Genomic DNA, 19,662 nt, shown 5'->3' with positions numbered 1-19,662 from the left:
CAGTGCAGAAATTGCCAACTCCTTTAGCTGCTGGGGTGAAGAAAAGCAGCAGCGCTGTTGAATCCCAGAGCTGGGGTTATCCAACAAGGCTAAAATCCAAGAGCAGCCACAGAGAGTGCCCTCTACTGTTCCCTCTCTCCCCTCTCTCCTGTTTTGGGGCAGTGCTTGTATAGCTAGTTTCAGCCAGTTGGCAGCCTGAAGTTGTAGCTTGTGGAGATGGTCATTCTTGTAATACAGAGAAGAATGAAGATCAGATTTGAGAGCAAGCCGGCCAGAGTTAGCACTGTTGCAAAATGTATTGCCGAGGAGGGTCAGAGTCTAAAAGCTTTGAATAACATTACATTAGCGGTCAAAATTATTTGTAGTTTATGATTTCTTTGTCTACACACACACACACACACACACACACACACACCAAACAAACAAACAAACAAAAAACAGAACCACAGTTTTGGTCCTTAGATGATACCAAAGTTTGCCTATAAAACATTTTGTGTGTATGTGCGTACATGCATATCTCTGTGTGTGCACACATGTGTATATGTGCTTGCATATGGATGTGTGCAGAGGTGCACTTAGGTGTCTTTTTCTTCTCATTTAAACCAGACTCACCAAGCCAATCACCACATCCTACTTTTTACATGCGTTCTAGGTATTTAGCTCGCGTTCTTAAATTTGTAGACCAAGTGTTTGTCAACTGAACTATCTCCCCAGCTGGAACTATACCCTGTTTGATCTACATAAGGACAGAGCCTCTTACCAGAGGAAAGAAAACGTGAGCTATAAACAACGGTGCAGGGAGAATATATCCACGCAGCAAAGGAACCAAGCACATTCCTCTTAAGGGAAACTAGTAGCCAAGAGCCGGGAGGTGGGTATTAAAACTGCATCTGTTCCAGGCTGTGAGTATGAAATTCTATAATTCACCTGGACCTATGAGGAAGCCAACAGATGAAATTTATGGCCACCACCCTGTTCCCAAATGAAGATATCTGCTTCCCCTAGCTGTACAGCTCTGCCCTTCAATCACTTAGGGTTGCTGATTGCATGCCAAGAAATGGTTCCCAGGGGTCCCTCACCAAGCTATCTACTAGCCCTTCAGCTACTTCCCTGAATTTGAATCCCACCGAATGCTTGTGATTTCGTACATTGCAGCACACATCCTTTCGAGTTTCTTCACTTAGAGCGTACTTCACTTCTCAACCTTACTAATGCTGAGACTCTTTAATACAGTTGCTCATGCTGTGGTGACCCCCAACTATAAAAATGTTTTGTTGATTCTTCATAACTGTGATTTGCTAGCGTTATGAATTGTAATGTAAAAACATGATATGTGATCCAGGGGGTCTCCACCCACAGGTTGAGAACCACTGACTGAGAGTGTGGTCCAGGGACAATATGCTTCGATCTCTTTTGTTTGGCCACTTTTTTTTTTTTTTTTTAAGTGGTTCTGGTAATATTGTTTTAAACACAAGTAGATCAATATCTGCCAAAGGGAGTGAATATTTTCTGGCTGGCTGGGTACCCTTGAAGACAAAGTATCTCAGTTGTCAATTTCATCTGGGTTGGTGGGGTGGTTCCCAAGAATTTCCCAAAGTCTTGGTTTAATGGCCACCAGATGAGACTATGCTGCCACCTATTGGTAGCATAACCCACATGTAGGGAAAGTACTTAGAGAAAAGTATGCTTCCTCGCAAGAGGAAAGTCTGGTTCTCGGGGACAATATGCTTATAATCACCTCTCCTCAGGTTAGCTCTCTGATGGTAATAGCATTTTATCCTGATTGTTTAACACACTTGCAAAGAACATTAGCAGTTTTTGTAAATAGATTTCAGTAACTCATCATTCTGTGATGGGGACGTCAGGTCTATGTGTATTTATGACCACCATTAGACCTGCGTTTTTGGTGTGAGGTGAGTTTTGTTTGTTTGAGTCGACTATTTATTCTGACCAGCCTGAAACTCACTATGTAGATCGGGCTGGTCTCCAGCTCACACCTGTCTCTGCCTTAAAGTGCTGAGATTAAAGGTGAGCGCTACCAGGCCAGGCTTGGACCCATGTTTTTTTGTTTGATTTGTTTATTTTTTTAGAGATGGGGTTTCTCTATGTAGATTTGGAGCCTGTCCTGGCACTCGATCTGTAGACCAGGCTGGCCTCACACTCACAGAAATTGGCCTGCCTCTGCTCTCCAAGTGCTGGGATTAAAGCTGTGTGTCCACCACTGCTGAATGGACCCATGGTTTTTAAAAGTATGATGATCTGATGTTTTAAAGAGAAAGTTTAGTGATTTTTTTTTTTTGCTTTTAAACTTGTTTTAATATGATGACCCTCTTTAAAGAACGCTATTCTGCTCAAAGACTATCAATTCTTCCTTGGTAAAAATTCAAAACATGATTTTGTAAAAATAAGATGTTTGCAAAATTCAGGGAAGTATGAGTATAAAGTTAGCATTCCACATAATAATAAACTGTATTATCTAAAGAAACTGTCTCATTCTAAGAGAGTTGAGACTGAGCCAGGCTAGCCTGAAAGGTTAGGAAACACCCCGCTTAAGGACCTTGACATATGCTTTAAGTGGAATGTTTGGGATTGTGAATTGTGGGCCCGAGCACTTATCCACAGTTGAGTGAGGGGTCAAGAGGTCAGTGGAAAAGCAACTGAACTCTGACAATTAGACATGAATGACCGGCTCAGGTGATTTGGGGCTGGATGGGGGAGAGGAGAAAATGAAGGCCATGGAGGAGTCGAAAGAACTTTGAGGACCAGAATGAAATCAGACATCTGGGGACGGGAGACATGGCGGGGATGGTGATCCCAAGTCAAAGTCACCGGAGGTAAAGATGAAAGCATTAACAAGCTGACCAGTGGATGTGTGTGAGGACTTCTTTTCCAAGACACCTAGGCTAGGAAGTGGATTATTTTTTAACATAAGTCTTTATTGACTCTTTGGGAATTTCACATCATGTACCACAATCCTGCTCACCTACATCCCAGTCCCTTCGTATCTGCCTCTCATTTCTGCAGTATCCCCCAAAATTAATTAGAAACGAAACAAAAATCAACAACAAAAATCTACCTCACTCCTCTGTCTTTCCCATCTCTCCAACACCTCTTCATTATCCTGGTGGCATCAGGAGCTGCAATGTGTCACTCAGCCCTTGTGTCCATCCAGCCCCTCCCACAAATGTCCATTGCATTGCAACATTGGCTGGTTCTAGGCCTCTGGCACACCATCCCCACTGGACTCTCACCGAAATTCCTCTCCAATGACCCTCAGCTGCTTCAAGTTATGGAGATCCTGTGGTTAGTGTTCTTCATGGGCTCCAGCGGGTCGTAGATGAGGTAAACGTTAAAGTGCAACCCAAGGATGTGGGTCTGGGTGGCAGCTGAGCTTGGTCAGTCTGAGATACTGAGACTAACCCCTTCAGAGGAGGGGTGGAGCCAGCTTTCCTAGGTCCATGCCATCAGGGCCAGCTCTCCCATGCCCTTGAGGAGGGATGGGGCCATCTATCCCCAGCGTGAGGGTGGAGGTTGGAGATGGCTCTCCCACAAGGGGTGGAGCCAGATGCTCTCCTGCTGCAGTGTCCATCAAAGGGCAGGGCCACCTCTCCAAGGGCCAGTGAAGGGCAATGCTGGCTCAGCACAACCCTTGGATTTCAACTCACATGGTTCCTATGGCCCCCTGTGGTAACATGGGCCATGGGCATCAACACAGATCCAGATGTGGATCTCAGCAGGCAGCCCTGGATGTCACCATGGCTCCAGTGGTGGTAAGGCTCTCCAACACCAACACAGGAAGTAGATTATTGGCACTACCTGTGGAACAGAGTTCATGCCCCCAATTATCCCTGGGAATTCCTTAGATGAACCAAACATCACAGACCCCTGTTGTGGGACATTTGTACACTGTGTGAAGATGTATTGCTGTGATTGGCTTAATAAAGACCTGAATGGCCAATAGCTAGGCAGGATGTATAGGCGGAACTTCCAGGCAGAGAGAAAGGAAGTAGGAGGAGTGTAAAGGAGCCGCCAAGGAGGCGTGGAGGGAGTTGGACATGTAAAACAAAAGAAAGGTAAAAAGCCACATGGTAAAAACATAGATTAGCAAAAGCAGGTTAGTTTGAGTTTATAAGAGCTAGAAGGGCAAGCCTAAGTGAAGGCCAAGCTTTTACATGTAACCAATAAGTCTCTGTGTTGTTATTTGCAAGGCAGTATATTACAGGTCCCCACAAGAAAGCATTATTACAGATTCCCCCATTAGTAGGCCTTAAATATGGTCTTTAAAAAAATCTTACTGAAATCTCTATTACAAACACAATCACTGAAAATAAAATCAAAGACAGTATGATGGCATACTCTTAAAATCCCTGGTCACTCCTGAAAACACTTGGGCAATAGCAACAAGAAGATTGCCCCCCCCCCGAGCCTGGATTACCTGAAACCCTATCTCAAATACATACATAAACAAAATGTCTAAGAAGGCCAAGACACCAGACATGTACAGAAAGGAGTCTGTTAGTTTGGGGCGTTAGATGAGCAGTAGACACTAAGCAGGCAGCATCAGGAAGAAAAGATTGCCTGCCAAGAGTGTTCATAAAGAACAAGGGTTAGGAACAGGTGTGGACAGGAAGTAGCCTGAATGGGATATGGGTGAAGGGCGAGTGGAAGGAAGGAGAATTAGAAGGGAGCCAGGCACTCGGCTCTAATAAAGCTTTGGCTAGGCCAATCTGGAGTCCTCAGGTCCAAGTCTCCCATCGGAGGAGCATCCTGCAGCAATGAACCTTTGGCTCCACTCAGGGGGTAGCCTGGGGGAATGTGGTATTGGTACAACACCGGTTGCCCCATCAACCATCTTCCCTGCATTGGGATATCCTAACAGCCTGGTCTCATTCCCTTATAGTATGTAGTGTGAGGCTGGCTTGACCCTTATTCTTAACAGTTTCCTGGCAGCTGGCTGGCTCAAGCCCCAGGGGAAGGGGCTGCAGAGCCGGTAGCTGTTAATGTAATCGCAGCAGGCCCAAAAGAAACCAAAAACCCTCAGCTGAGGGAAATGCCCAGCTGAAGGAAGTAGGGAAGAAGCAGACCTGCAAAGGTCACTGTGGCAACAGGAACCACCTTTCCCTCTGCAGGAGACAGACCTGGAGACTGGATCGTGAACTTTTACTAACTTTCCCCCTTCCCCTACCAGTTTTCACTGCTCATATCTGACTGACTGGTCTTCGGGCTTTGGAGGGAGGTAGCATTTGCTACAGATCCTAGGGAGGAAGAATGAGAATGAGGACTTCCAAGCCTGGCTCCTGACTGGCTGGGAGACTGGCCCCAGACATTCCTGCTCTCTTCGGGGCAGATGCCTGAAGACTTGAGGGTCTGGCTCCCAGCCAGAAGAAGGAAGACTGCCTTCAAGACTCTCTGGGAATGGACTCTCTGGAAGCTTCCCAAGCCCGAGACTTTTGCCCCTGGAAGTGAGCTCACTCAAGCCAGCCTTCAGCTGTAAGCAGAAAGTACTCATTCCAGCCTTGGCTTCACCAGACCAGAATTCCTTGCTGTAGCTGCTCACAATCCTTAAGGCCTGATGTTCCTATTGGTGATTTACAGATGTGCTCGCTCCGCAAGGGACAGCTCTTGGTTGGCACGCTGACACCCTCCAAGAGCGTTTAAACTGAAATACTTCTCAGAGTTGTGATGGCTCTTAGCCTGCTGCTTCTAGGAGTTAGAACCTGTTCTGAATCCAGTGTGGCAATCTGTTTTTACCTGCTTTGTCCTGTTTAAGTGAATTCTGGATCGATAGCAATGTACTTCCCATTTGTATTACTCTGTTCTTGGAGGAGCGTGGATGAAGAACCCTGTTGGAGATAGAAGAAGATCTCTGGCCGCTTTGCCTGGTGCATTTGCCCGGGTACCATGAACAAGTCCACAGAACCATGGATTCAGCAGAGTTACTTCTTCAGAATGGTGAGAGCAATTGATTTCCTCTGCTTCCATTTTTTCCCCCAGAGAGGGCTTGGAAGGGAGAACCTCTATGATCAACAGTGGTTTTCCTAGTTGCAAACACTGTGGCTTGTCACCAATCAAAACAACGGCTAGTGACTAGCATGGCTCCAGTCCTCCTGGTCTGGAGCTAAAGTCGATGGGATCAATCCTCCACAGCCTCTGGCATTAGGATGTTGATCCTACTCCAGTTTCTGTTTCTTTCACAGAAATCTACCCATTTGGAGGGGCTGAGGTGAAGGCCTGAAGAAACTGAAAATTTCTGGCTTGGAAAACACCTCTACATGACTGGGCCAGTTATGACTGAACCCAGTCCCCTGACTGCCTCTTAGGGTGTGGGTGGAGATCTGCCCTCTGTTAGCCTGTATTCTGTCTCTTCAATGTTATCTGATCACAGGCCCTGTCTTTTAGCTCTCCCAGGCTGCTATTCCCTTTGGGCTGCTGGTTGCTACACCATAAGTAGTGGATTTGCCAAAGATCCTATGCAGTTGTTAGGTCTTATCTGGCCTCTGTAAACTGCTCTGTGGGAAGATTGCTAGCTGCATGCCCACAGGGAGCTGCCCATCAGAAGCTGGAGAATCTGCAGGAAGGCAGAGAGCTTGGGCAAGGTTGGTGATGTAGCAAAGGGCAGGCCTGTCCTTTTGAAGGGGGTGGAAAGAGATCTTCTTCCTTAGATGGGGACTTTCTCTATGTTGTCCTGCACTGTCTGAGGAGGGAGAGAGACAATGGTGGATGGGAGCTGGGTGGCCCAACAGGGACCAGAGTCTTTGCTGTGCTTGTGTGGATGGGTCCAGGACCCTGACAATTGGCAAACAGATTTCTCAAGCAGTAGTAATAATCTTCATTGATCTCCTTAGGCCCCATGTTTGGAAAGTTTAAGTTTTAACTCAAATCTGGTGGCTCCTCAGAAAATGTGTTTCAAATAAGTACGGGCTTCACTAGGAACGTTAGCTAACAGTTTATGATGGTCTAGTCTGTGCGTGCATGGGAACTGGGTTTGGCTCCCCTTGGGCACTGTTATGATTGGTTGACGGTTTAGCCACAGTTCTAAAAGGTGTTTCAGGAGGAGGGTGTCCTCTCATAGGTAGGCCGACAGGAAGCCCATTGGTGCTCCTGTGTCATCTCTCCCAGGATGGGGGGGGGGCAGACTTCTTTTAACCCTTTCCCCTCCCACTGGCATCAACACTCAGGCATTGACATTTTTTGTTTTTAACTTTAGCCCAATCTTTTTTTTTTTTAAATCAAAAATTGTTTTATGTGTATAAGTGTTTGCCTGCATGTATGTGTGTGTACCATCTGTGTGCCTGGTGTCTTTGGAGGCCAGAAGGTGTTGGATGCCCCAGAACAGGGTTTAAAGATGTCTGTGAACTGCCATGGAAGTGCTGGGAACTGAACTCACGTCTTCTCTAAGAATAGCAAGTGCTCTTAGCTGCTGAGAAGCCCCTTAAGCCCAATATTTACATAGGACCAAATAGGTCTGTTGTATTAGTTATTTTTCCATTCCTTTGATAAAACACCATGACCAAGAGAACTTATAGAAGGAAAGGTATGCTTTAGGCTTATGATCCCAGAGCGCTAGGGCCTGTAATCATGGCAACAGCTTGACAGTAGGCAGCAGACATGGTGGATAGACAAACCTGGAACAGGAAGTACACTAAACTCAAAATGGAGCTAAATCTTTAAAGCTCTGCAAACCCACCCCCAGTGACATACTTCTCCGGCAAGGACACACACTTTCTAAGTGTTGTTCTTTTGCTGCAGCTATTGCCTATGAAACACAAACAGGAGACTCAGCGCCCACGTGGAGTTTATTGAGAGAGGGGAGAGAAAGGGGGGCAGCTGGTGGCCAACCGAAAGCAGGGGAGAGAGAGAAAGAGAGAGAGAGGAGGCCAGAGAGAGCGGCGTGCTTGCTTTAGAAGGGGGGCTTGCGCATGCGTAACTGAGTCCCCTATGCAGCCAGGTAAAGCCTGACATGGCCATGAGCATCCCACCCATCGTCAGGGGCGGGGATCAGCAGACTGCTGGTTCCCAACACTAAGCCTTTCCAAACAGCCACCAACTAGTGTTCAAATACCCAAGAACATGGGGACTTCTTGTTCAAATCATTACATCTATTGTCTGTGAACTATTTTCACAGCAATAGGAAAGGGAAGTGTAAACCTAGACACACAGGCATCCCGTAATGGCATTTGGAGTAACTTTACTCAGGCCTGGTTACCCCCAGGCCAGGAGAGGGTAAAAGTAAAGCCAATCTTTAATAAGGGGGAGTTCTCAAAGGGAGCAAATGTTGCATAAAAAGAGAAACAAGGAGTTGGGAAACGGGTAGAAAGAGTGATGGAGAAATCCTAGGTGTGGCTGGATACAGGGCATCTGTGGCGCTGAGGGAACAGGTCAGTGGGATGGAGGTATGAAGAGCAGGTTTCTAGAGTGGGTCAGTTAGAGTTCAACACCCCTGGAGGAGGTCTGAGGAAAACTGAGGAGAGAACTCCTCAGGGCAGCTACTCCTGTTGGCTATATCCTCCTCGATCATGATTGCCAGCTGCTATGCACCTATGGCCTGAGGGACGCAGGGATTGCCTGAAGTGGGAAAAGAGGAAAAGAAGGAGAATGAAGGGATGTCTTCCCTTTCTCTTTCAAATGGATTTCAGACTCTCCCCAGCATATGCTCAGCCCGAGCGTATCTGGGGTACTGGAGTTCCTTTGATCCTCAAAACTTGAGGGAAAACACCCAACATTCTCCCGCACCACAGTTTGGCCTAACTATGAGCTGGGGAATGAAGAAATCTTGCATCCTGAAGGAAATATTAATCACTGTACAATCCAGTAGTGAGACCATTTCTGTAACAAGGCTGGGAAGTGCTTGTGATTCTGAGGCTTTCTATTCTCTGCAGGACAAGCCTGAACTTTTGTCACAGAAGAGTCACAGCCTCATTAATTGCAGGGATCCAGCAGAGAACGCAAGCTCTGCTGTAATATGGGGGAGAGTTAGCCTGACTCAGTGGAGCTAAGGTTTAGCGAGTCTCTCATTTGCCAAGTAACGCGAGCTCTCTCTTCTTCTTGTATATATTTCCAGCCCCATAGAAGGGCTCGATTGCTCTACTGAGCTGGTGGGATTATGCTATGGTATACAGGCACAGCTCCTGCTGGGAGACCTCCTTGTAAAGACTGGCCGGCAGGGACCAGCATGGGCTGCTGGAGAGGTGGCTGGACCACATTTTGTGAGTCACTGCTCACTGGAATTTGGTAAGAAGGCAGTAGAGTGCACTGAACCATGAGTCTTTGCATCTGGCCTCCCATGCTGCTCCTTTGGTTGCTGAGTAGGTTGTGGTTCTGAGGCTGCTGGCTGCCTTCTGCTGCTGCTGCTGGTTAGGCACCGTGGGCTATAAACTAGGCCGTTGGGATTACTGAGGCAGCTGTTGACCATGCTGGGGGCTATAAACCACTGGGTGAGAGAGGTTGATACTACTGGTTGGAATTAGGATACTGTGGGGGCGGGGGCGGGTAAGTAAGAAACCCAGACTTAATGAGGAGGCTGCATGTGGCCTTGGGGTGGCAGGACTTGCTAAGTAGGTGGCTAGAGGTGGAATAGGCCGGAAATAGTTTTGCAGAAGCTGTGAAGGAGATAGCTTGCTGAGGATGCTGGGAGGTGAGTGGGGGCTAGAACAGAGCTTAGGCCGTCAGTTGCGTCAATAGAACGTTGGCAACTGAGGCTCATTTTTCCAAAGGTGTTGCTGAGGTCATCTGCCCGCGAAACCGTGTTATTTCCAAGAGTGGCTGTTGTTGAGGAGTGGGCACGGGGAGCAGGAAGTTGCTGCTGCTGTTGCCGCTGTTGCTGAGTGGCACAGGGTACAAAGGAGAAGGCCACAGACAGACCAGGGTGAGGTGACCTGGCCACACACGTTTTGGGGACCCTAGTGCCATGCCTGGCCTTTTCTGTTCTGCCATCTTTCATTGCTGCTAATGCTGTCATCTGGGGTGAGGTTGGAGACGCCACTGAAGCTGCTGGCTTTGGGGGCCGGGTCATACACTCCAGGCAGGGACATCTGAGGTCGCGTTCCTCCAAGGCTATGGCTCTAGCATTTGAGTTCGATGTCTGTGCTACTTTGCCAGCTGCTTGAGGTGCAGCTCAGCCCTTCATAATCCCTGGCCCTGATGTCATTTAGATGCTCGTTCTGGCCATTCTCTCAGACGAATAGTCTCTCAGGCCCTTTGATATTCCCTCCTCTGTCTTCTATTGACTTGATCCTCCTTCCATTCTGCAATAGAACTCTGATCTGGTTATCATCTCGATCCATATTTGCCTCATCTTTCTTGAGAATGAATCCTTGTTGAAATTCTGTATTCTCATCTTTTATATGTCCGAGAACCTCTGTTCAGGTTTTTGTTGATGTTGACAGCTCTTCTAGTTTGATCAGCTTTGTGGTCTGTCCCAAAATAGGCAGCTATCTGGTGTAATAGCATCCAGTGATAATGAGGGCATTTAAGGGGACTTGTTGAACTGATTGTTGTTGCCATTAATAAATTCCAGAGTCTCCTGTTCTAATTTTAGCGGCACCATTCTGTCCCTTGGGTTCTTTTTTGGGTGTAGGTCTATACCAGAGCAGTTGGCATATTCTCGGCTGGGGTCTCTGGACAGCATCTTTCGTGTGTGTGTGTGTGTGTGTGTGTGTGTGTGTGTGTGTGTGTGTGTTTCCTTGTCTTCCTTCTCAAAGGCATCCTTTGTGGGCTTTTCTTCCTCCTTGTCAGAAGGGCAGCTGATGTGCGGTTAAATTATACCCTGGGTCTGTTGTGGCCCACCAGCCAGTGGATGGAATACTTGTACACGGCCAGACTGCACCAACTTGAATTTAGAATAGCCTCATCTCTTCTCCTGACCATGACCATGACTAGGCGTCCATCTCTGTCTCCTGACATAAACCAGTATCCTCACCATTTCTCAGCTTCATCCTTACTTGGAGCTTGAGTTATAAGTTAGTTCTTATTTTTTTTTTGCCAATTCCTTCATTATTTCCAGAGTCTCCTGAGCAGTGTTACAGTTATGCATGTTCTGCAGTGGATATAGACACTTCTATGGAAGTTCATTCTCCTAAAGTCCCATGCCTGGATGGCATCTCATTTAAGAAACAAATTAAACCTGATATCCAGCACAGACATGCTGGCTTATCCATCAGATGAAGAAGTAAGAATTATGTCAAGTATAACTTTGGAGACACCGAGGAAGGACAGTGAATGGCCCTTGACACTTCACCTCACAGGGTGCTAGAGCAGGGTGAGCTTCTGGGGGGTGGGCTCCTCTTGGAGGGGGGTTTTCTCCAGGGCCAAGGAGACAGGGGTTGGGGTGAAGAGGGGAAAGGGGCTCAGGAAGGTGGGACAGGGGAAGAAAAAGGGCCTAAATACTGAGAGGGAGTGAGGGGGAAGGGGAGAGACAGAAGGGACACAATCTTTATTAAATCTTCTGTGTTGAAAATGAAACCGCAGGTCTGCATGCTGAACTGCAGCTCAAGCCCTTGCTCTCTATGTAGGCCCTGTTTGTAGGACTCTCAGGCCTGCTAGCTGAACTTTGAATGCTCTGTCTGCTTTTCTCTCTGGCGTCTGGCCTTTCCAGGTTGTACTAACTTCAGAAGCAAGGACATAGAAAGCTGTTTGTAGATCTGAGGAGGAAGGGAAGAGTTACTTCTTGGATGTGACATTCACGATGGAATAATTTGGCCTGGTGGCATCATTGGGGAGTCACCATTTGTGTGTTTAGATGTATTGTATTGGGCTGGTCAAATCCCGCACAGGAAGTTTCTGATCTTTTTTATTTTTTATTTTAATTGATCAAAGAGAATTTATTCACAGAGCTTTTCAAATACAAACAAAATAGTACATTTTTCCCTTTACAAAATGAATATTGAAATAATTGTGGAATAGCACAGTAGAATAATGGACAAAAGAAAACAAGATCAAATAATTGGAGAAAGACTTCTCTTCATTCTCATATCTGCAACTGAATTCCCACGTGGACAAAGGCTGTCCTGTTTCTTCCCAGGGCATTACAGCAGAAGCTACTCAGATCACTGCTATGTCTTTGAATAACACTGAATACAAAGGCTTACCCCTAAAGATATGCATCAACACCAAAGATACACTGTGGGCATAAAGCATTTATGCAGGATATAAAAAATACTGATAGAGTGGCTCATTGGTCCATGGACTAGGCTTAATGTATGCTTTTATAAAGTGATGATACTGTACCGATGAATATTTTTTAAAAACTCAGGAGCAACAGTGCACAGGTGACCCCTATGCAATAGTGTGGTGACATGTGCATGCGTAAGATGTGTGCTATTGTATATGACGTGTGTGTATGCGTGCATGTGATTAATGTGTTTTCAGGCTCAGACCTCATCTTCAGGGAATGTCTGCAGGGTATTTGTCCCGATTCCTAAGATAATACTGTTTCTACTAGCCCTTTTAACTCCCCTAGCCCTCATCTTCTTGAAGGAGAACAAAAATGAGATCCTATTTGCATATATAGATTTGCTGTGTGTGTGACATACATTAACAGTACTGGTGGACTAGAAACACCCAATGTCCTGCAGTATTTTTAGTCTTTGGTCCATTTTTCTCCATGCTTTTGACAACTTCCCCACGACCCTTCCTAGAAAATGTTCCAGATTCAATCAGATTCAACATTCCACCTTGTGAAAGTAGTTGCTGCTTTGGCCCCTTCGGTCCCCTGTGGTCCGTCCTCTCCTCTGCTTGCTCCTGAGGGCCTGGTCTCAGCAGGGGTAGTGCTTCTGCTTCTTGCCTGAGAAGTAAGCCAGCCATGTGCACAGCAGCATAGCAGCATCAGCACCTGCCCCGGTGCAGTAGTGGGCCCAGCCGATTTCTCACTTGCCCTAGTCAAACTGGCCAGAGATGTAGCCACAAGTCCGCGGGACTTCCTCATTGTCCCAACTCAAGGGGTAAAACGGCAGAGCCAGCGCCAGTCAGCAAGCCTCCGGAAACTGTATTCCTCCAGCCACTCTTCCTGGAGATGAGCTCTGACACAGCAACCCAAGAGGGCAGTGAGAGCTACCAGGAGGAGCAGGCTACAGGCCAGCCTGTCACTGTGGTACAGATGCTCTATTCTGCGCTGGGGACGCCCTGGAAAGAGGCGTGGCGCCCACATTCCTCCACCATCACCATCATCTGCCGACACTCATCATGCACAGGATTGGAGCATCTCCAGAAAGTGCCAAAGGGCACAGGCTTGCCCAGCTGAGATCCCCAGAGCCAGGAAGGCACGAAGAACCACACACAGGAGGCAGCAGCACAAAGGAAGGAGAGAAAGTCCAGATTACTCGTACAAGTCGGGCTGGATGCCATCTTTCACCAGTGAATGAAGGTGTGAACGAAGGCGTGTGATCCATGCTGCCACACTGAGCAGCAGCATCTCATGCTTGGACTATGCACACTAAGCAGCAGCATCTCACACTTGGACTATGCACACTAAGCAGCAGCATCTCACACTTGGACTATGCACACTAAGCAGCAGCATCTCACACTTGGACTATGCACACTAAGCAGCAGCATCTCACACTTGGACTATGCACACTAAGCAGCAGCATCTCACACTTGGACTATGCACACTAAGCAGCAGCATCTCACACTTGGACTATGCACACTAAGCAGCAGCATCTCACACTTGGACTATGCACACTAAGCAGCAGCATCTCATGCTTGGACTATGCAGTGCCCCAGACACACTCCTTACTTTGTTTTCTTCCGTGTTTGTGCCATGACAACCTCTTCTTTTATTTGCTTGCTTGTCTGTTTTTTAAAATGTATTATTTTTTATGTGTATGTGGGTTTTGCATTCATATTTCTGTGTATCAGTTGAGTGCCTGGTGCCCTCAGAGACCAGAAAAGCATCAGATCTTCTAGGACTGGAGTTACAGACTGTTGTCAGCCACCATGTAGTGCTATCAAACCCAGGTCCTCTGGAAGAGCAGCCAGTGCTCCTAACTGATGAGCCACCTCTCCAGCTCCTCCTTCTCACACACACATACACACACTCTCTCTCTCTCTCTCTCTCTCTCTCTCTCTCTTTCTCTCTCTCTCTCACACACACAGTGAATTGGAGAATTGGAGATTGTCATTTGGAGAGCTCAAGGCAGCTGAAATTTGTGGACTATAATTTTTGAAAAGCTCCTTTTCCCACAGAATCACCTTGGTTCCCATGTCTTAAATGAACTGACTCAACTTTCCATTTTCCATCCCTGTCTATCATGACAGCATTTCTATGGTCATTTTCACCACTGGGCTATGTCTCCACTCATGATTTATATTTCTGATGTTATTGTCAATGGTATTTAAATTTTATATTCTAATTACTTGCTAATATACAAAAATATAATTGTTTTTTATTTATCTATTTATTTTGGCATTTTGAGACAGGGTCTCTCTACATAGCCCTGGCCATTCTGGAATTCACTCTGTAGACCAAAACTCCCAGAGATCTGCCTGCCTCTGCCTCCCAAGTGCTGGGATTAAAGGTTTGTGCAACCATACCCAGCTCTATAATTGTTTGGTTTTTCTTTTTTGAATAGTGACCTTGTTAAATCCACTTATTAGATCTAGTAATTTTTTTGTAAAATAATGTATTTTTCTGTATAAGCAATCATGTTACCTATGAATAAAGATCATTTTACTAATTTAATTTTTATATTTATCACATTGTTTGCAAGAGACATGTTATGTATGAGTATTATTTTATGACTTAGCCCATGGTCCATTCTACTACATGCACCAAATGCTAAAATGCTGCAAATACTCCAAATGTTTTCCCTTCACCTGGCACTTAGTGTTTCTTATGAAGAATTATCCACCATTTATATTGTTGCATAACAGGGACCTAGACCTTAACACAACTGACTCCATGATGGAAGTGCCATTCAGGCTATAAAACTCAGCAGGTAGACAGCGCCACCTGCCAAAACTAAAACAAGGCCCTCTCTGGTCAAAGTCCATAGTTCTGAGAAAGTCTCTAAATGTATTAACCTTGCTTTTCGGCCTCTGTAGTTCTGCTTCTGGTTAACTGCTGTTGTTAACTGAAGCATGTCAACCCAGAATATGGTTTTCTTTGTGCTTAAAAACTCGCCCTGAGAAAGGCTCAGGGCTGCACTGGGATCCTGAACACTCAGTGTAGTTGCTGAGCGTCTAATAAAGACTTTCTATTGGCTTAAATCCATGTCTGAGCAGTCTTCTCTGGTTAACAATTGTTTCTCTGTGCGACTTGATCTTCTCTGGCTACTTTCAATATAATTTCTAATTTTGGTAATTGAATTATATGGCTGTGTTTTTTGTTTTTTGTCTTTGTTTTTTTTTTTTTTTTTTTTTTTTCATGTATGTACACATGTGCATGTGAAGGTCCAAGGGTCACCATCAGTTATAATCTTTAATCAATATTTTACTTTTTTCTTTCGGAAACAATGTCTCCGACCAAGCGGGCTTTGAAATTCATGTAGCTAAGGATGCTGTTGAATCCCTGCCTGTACTCAGATGCAAACATTTTTGCTGACCGAGCTATGTTCTGAGCTCTGATTTTCCTATAGTTACCTAGGGACTTGTCTGAACCCTTTAGATGTGTAGTAGATTATCCCCACAAGCTTGGGGAAATATCAGTTATGCTAGCCTTCAGTGCTGTCTGCCTCCACTCTGCTTCTGTGTCCACTCTTTGCTTTTTTTTTAATGTTGAAAACTATACATTTAGACTTAGGCAGCTGGACTGGTTAGATTCTTCTTTTTGCTTTTCATCACACCCCTCCCCCTCCCCCACACACTGCTTGCTTTCTTTAAGCGGTATTTTGTTTGTGCTGTAACAAATAAAGCTTGCCTGGAGCTCAGAGTGCAGAGCAAGCCACTACTTAGCCATAGAGGCCGGGCAGTGGTAGCACACACCTTTAATCCCAGCACTTAGGACCGCATGCCTTTGATCTCAGTACCTGGGAGGCACAGGCCTTTGATCCTGGCACTGGGGAGGAGAAAATAGGAAGTGACATGGCTGGGCAGCGAGAGGGACATAAGGCAGGAGGGGATGGACGGGAGCTCAGCCCTTCTTAGGCTGAGAAATGGCTGCGGCTTGCTCTTTTGTCTCTGATCTTTCAGCATTTACTCCTGTAGCTTACTCTGGGTTTTTATTATTAGAAGACCAATGAGAATTCACGCTACAGGGTGTCACTAAAAAGTTCAGGCTAGCCTTGGACTTGATATCTTTCCATTTTAGCCAGACAAGTGCTGGGATTGTCACCCACCACACCCAGCAAATGTTCGCAGTTGTGACTAACTAGAAGCCAATCAGTCACACATTGCCTTTGTCTCTTCATCAAGCAGGTCAGGGTGTGACCATTCAGTGTCACAGCTTCGCTCAGGGCCTGTGCATCCATCAGGCGCTTGTTCATCTTCCAGGCACATTTGGACACGCGTGCCCTCTTGTATCTTCTTGCTGGGGGCAGTGGTCTGGGAACCTCATGATGGTCTCATGGTTAAGTGTGTTTGTTCTGGAGGGCTTTTCTGAGGAAGCCTGGGTGGCCTTGGGAACCGTGGGTGCAGGTTGTGGAGATGGGAGGTGTGAGCTGTGGGGTCTAGGCTGTGGAGATGGGTGGTGTGAGCTGTGGGGTCTAGGCTGTGGAGATGGATGGGGTGGATTGTGGGATGCAGGCTGTGGAGATGGATGGGGTGGATTGTGGGATGCAGGCTGTGGAGATGGGTGGTGTGAGCTGTGGGGTGTAGGCTGTGGAGATGGGTGGTGTGAGCTGTGGGGTACAGGCTGTGGAGATGGGTGGTGTGAGCTGTGGGGTGCAGGCTGTGGAGATGGGTGGTGTGAGCTGTGGGGTGCAGGCTGTGGAGATGGGTGGTGTGAGCTGTGGGGTGTAGGCTGTGGAGATGGGAGGTGTGAGCTGTGGGGTGTGTACACCTTTCTTTCCTCATGCAGATGCCTTTCAGTTGCCTTCTTGGCTCTGAAAGTTTTGCCAGAGGCTTGAGGAGAGGAAATAACTTCCTCTTTGCCTCTAGCACCACCCTGGTAAAGATGGCTTTGTTTATCATTTTCAGTCTTCCTTCTCTTTGTTTTTCAGAAGTTTGATTTGTAGAGGTCCCTTACCAAGTTTGTGGTCACCAGAACTGTCTCGACAGAAGGTGAGTACAAGGCTATATGATTTAGTCTGAATTACCCTCTGAAATTTACTGTGTCAAGGCCACACCTCCCACAGCCTGCTTCCTGGTTCAGTGACCATGAAAGAGGTTCTGAGGATTCTCCTAGGGCTGACTTTAGCTCGAGGACTTCACAGTGAATTACCAAGGCACTCTAGGAAACTTCCAGCTCACTTCCTACATTCTATACCATTTTAGAGCAAATCGGGAGTATGAACTGATGATCATCACGGCTTTGTTAAGCCTCTGCTCTCCTAATTCCTCCTCTCCCCTCCCTCCTTTTCCTCTGTTTGTTTGTTTGTTTGTGAGATGGTTTCTCTGTGTAGCCCTGGCTGTCCTGGAATTCACTCTGTAGACCAGGCTGGCCTTGAGTTTGGCGATTCGCCTGCCTCTGCCTCCCAAGTGCGCATGTCACCTCTGCCTGGTATATTCACCCAATTTCTATAACAGTAATTTTCCTGACTAACACTATGTTTAACCCATCAGTGTAACTGGTTCATTGTTAGTGTCTGCCTTGAGTAGTACCTGAGTAGTAGGGAGCGACTTGAGGAAATAGGCAATTAGATAATATCTAGGCCTGATTTGTCCATGGCCTAGAAGGCAGACAGGGTGTTCTGCTGTTGATAGGTGGGTGGGACAAGCAGTCTGTGGGAAGTGGTATCTCCTCTGCTTAGAATCTACCTTGTGTCGCAATGAGGAAACAAATCATTAGAAGGCAATATTTCGAAAGGTAAAGTCACGGACATGGAAACTATGGGTCCACAGGGTCCACAAAGACAGTGGAACTGGCTGATTGCTGCTAAATTGTTCCTGTTTTGCAGAGGAACAAAAGCCACGGGTGTGAGCCAGGCCCTTCAGCCATGGAGTAAGTAGCCCTGCAGTGGGGAGGCAAGCGTGTCTGGACATCTGCACACACCCAGAGAAGCTCAGAGCTCTGCTTGGGAAGATCTGCTGCCCTGAAATGAAGGTTGTGGAAGTGAGGGGCTTCACCGTCCTGGCTTCAAGAGCGACTGCAACAGGAACCATGACTTATTGCTTCCCACTCTGGAGCATCCCCCCTGGAACGAGGTCCACAGGCACACGCAGAAGCTGCTCCCCAAACCTGTGAAGAACAGTGAGGTGTGGGTCAGAAGTGATGGACTACAGCAGCCAGGAGGAAACACTTCTCAGAGCTCCAGCTTCAGTGAGGACCATTGGTCAAAGACACAGCTACCAGGAGGAAACACTTCTCAGAGCTCCAGCTTCAGTGAAGGCCATTGGTCAAAGACACAGCTACTGGCCCCCTGAAATCTACGGCTGTGTTTGTATTGGGATTATAAATGGCATGAATGGTTGGTTCAGCAAGTTCTAGAGCTACTAGACTCTCCTGATGGCTGGCTTAGCTCAAGGACTCTCGGGTGTCCTTTACATTTGTTAGGCGCATGGATCATCCATCTATCAAATGTGCCTTCCCTTTCTCCTTCACTTGGGGTTAGACTTGCATGACTGTTTGATGGCCCACTTAGCTCCTTCCCCATTTTCGATCATTTCCAACAATAAAACCCTTGCACATTTGGTCCCTTCTTGGTACCTACCTCTCAGACGGCATCCTTTTTCGTGCTGTCCCTAATTGCTGATAAACCCGCTCAGTGAATTCACTTTTTTGGTCATCGAATGTAGATATGTGTGACCTGTTTTTTTTTTATCATTTCCACTTTTCTGTCAACATTCTCTATTTGTCATCCAGTCATTTTTCAAGTGCCTGTCACCAGTTCTTTAATAGAATGGCAAACTCCAATTTCTTCTCTAGACAAGAGTGTTTTATCTAAAATAAAATTGCACAGGGCAAATATGTCAAACGTCTTTCACATTGAGAACTTCAAGATTTAAATTCTTGAATGCTTTATTAAAAAAACAGACTCTTCCTGGGACTGAAGAGATGACTCAGAGGTTAAGAGCATTGGCTGTTCTTCCAGAGGACCTGGGTTCAATTCCCAGCACCTACTTGACAGCTCACAACTCTCTATGGTCCAGGTTCCAAGGGATCTGGCACTCTCACACAGGCATACATGTAGGCAAAACACCAATGCACATAAAATAAAAATAAATAAATTATTTAAAAATAGAGTCTTCTCAAAATAGAATGCTTTTATATACAGTTACTTGGTTTATTAACAGCAAAAAAAAAGTAATAAAAGAAATGGAGATTCCAAAATTGATTCCTAACATACAATACTGGTGCTGAACTCTTTATCCGTTTCAGTCACTCACATTTGTTAAGATGGTGGTTGCAACCACGGAAAGATTTTATCTGAATCCTTTCCTCCGATGCCACCCTTCCTGGAAGATACAGAAATGATAATGGTTTGGCAGTGGGAAGTCCAACATCTGACTTTCAATTTTTTTTTTCAACAATTCAGAAGTTCTACTTGTTTGAATTCACAAGCAAAGCCAGAGTACTTTTAAAGACAAAGCGTGTAACTATTACAAGGTGGCATTCTGGATTGTGCTTTCATA

General features: G+C 46.2%; 2 pseudogenes; both read right to left on the bottom strand.

The window, feature by feature from the left end:
- Positions 1-9,084: 9,084 nt before the first annotated feature.
- Positions 9,085-12,666, bottom strand: LOC127234959 (R3H domain-containing protein 2-like; annotated as a pseudogene).
- Positions 12,667-12,712: 46 nt separating this feature from the next.
- On the bottom strand, positions 12,713-13,341 carry LOC127234922 (LHFPL tetraspan subfamily member 6 protein-like; annotated as a pseudogene).
- Positions 13,342-19,662: the final 6,321 nt, after the last annotated feature.

Source organism: Phodopus roborovskii, unplaced genomic scaffold (assembly GCF_943737965.1).
Source record: "Phodopus roborovskii unplaced genomic scaffold, PHOROB, whole genome shotgun sequence".
Taxonomy (NCBI): domain Eukaryota; kingdom Metazoa; phylum Chordata; class Mammalia; order Rodentia; family Cricetidae; genus Phodopus; species Phodopus roborovskii.
Note: the sequence above shows the minus strand (reverse complement) of the source record. Positions and strands in the feature narration are given on the sequence as shown.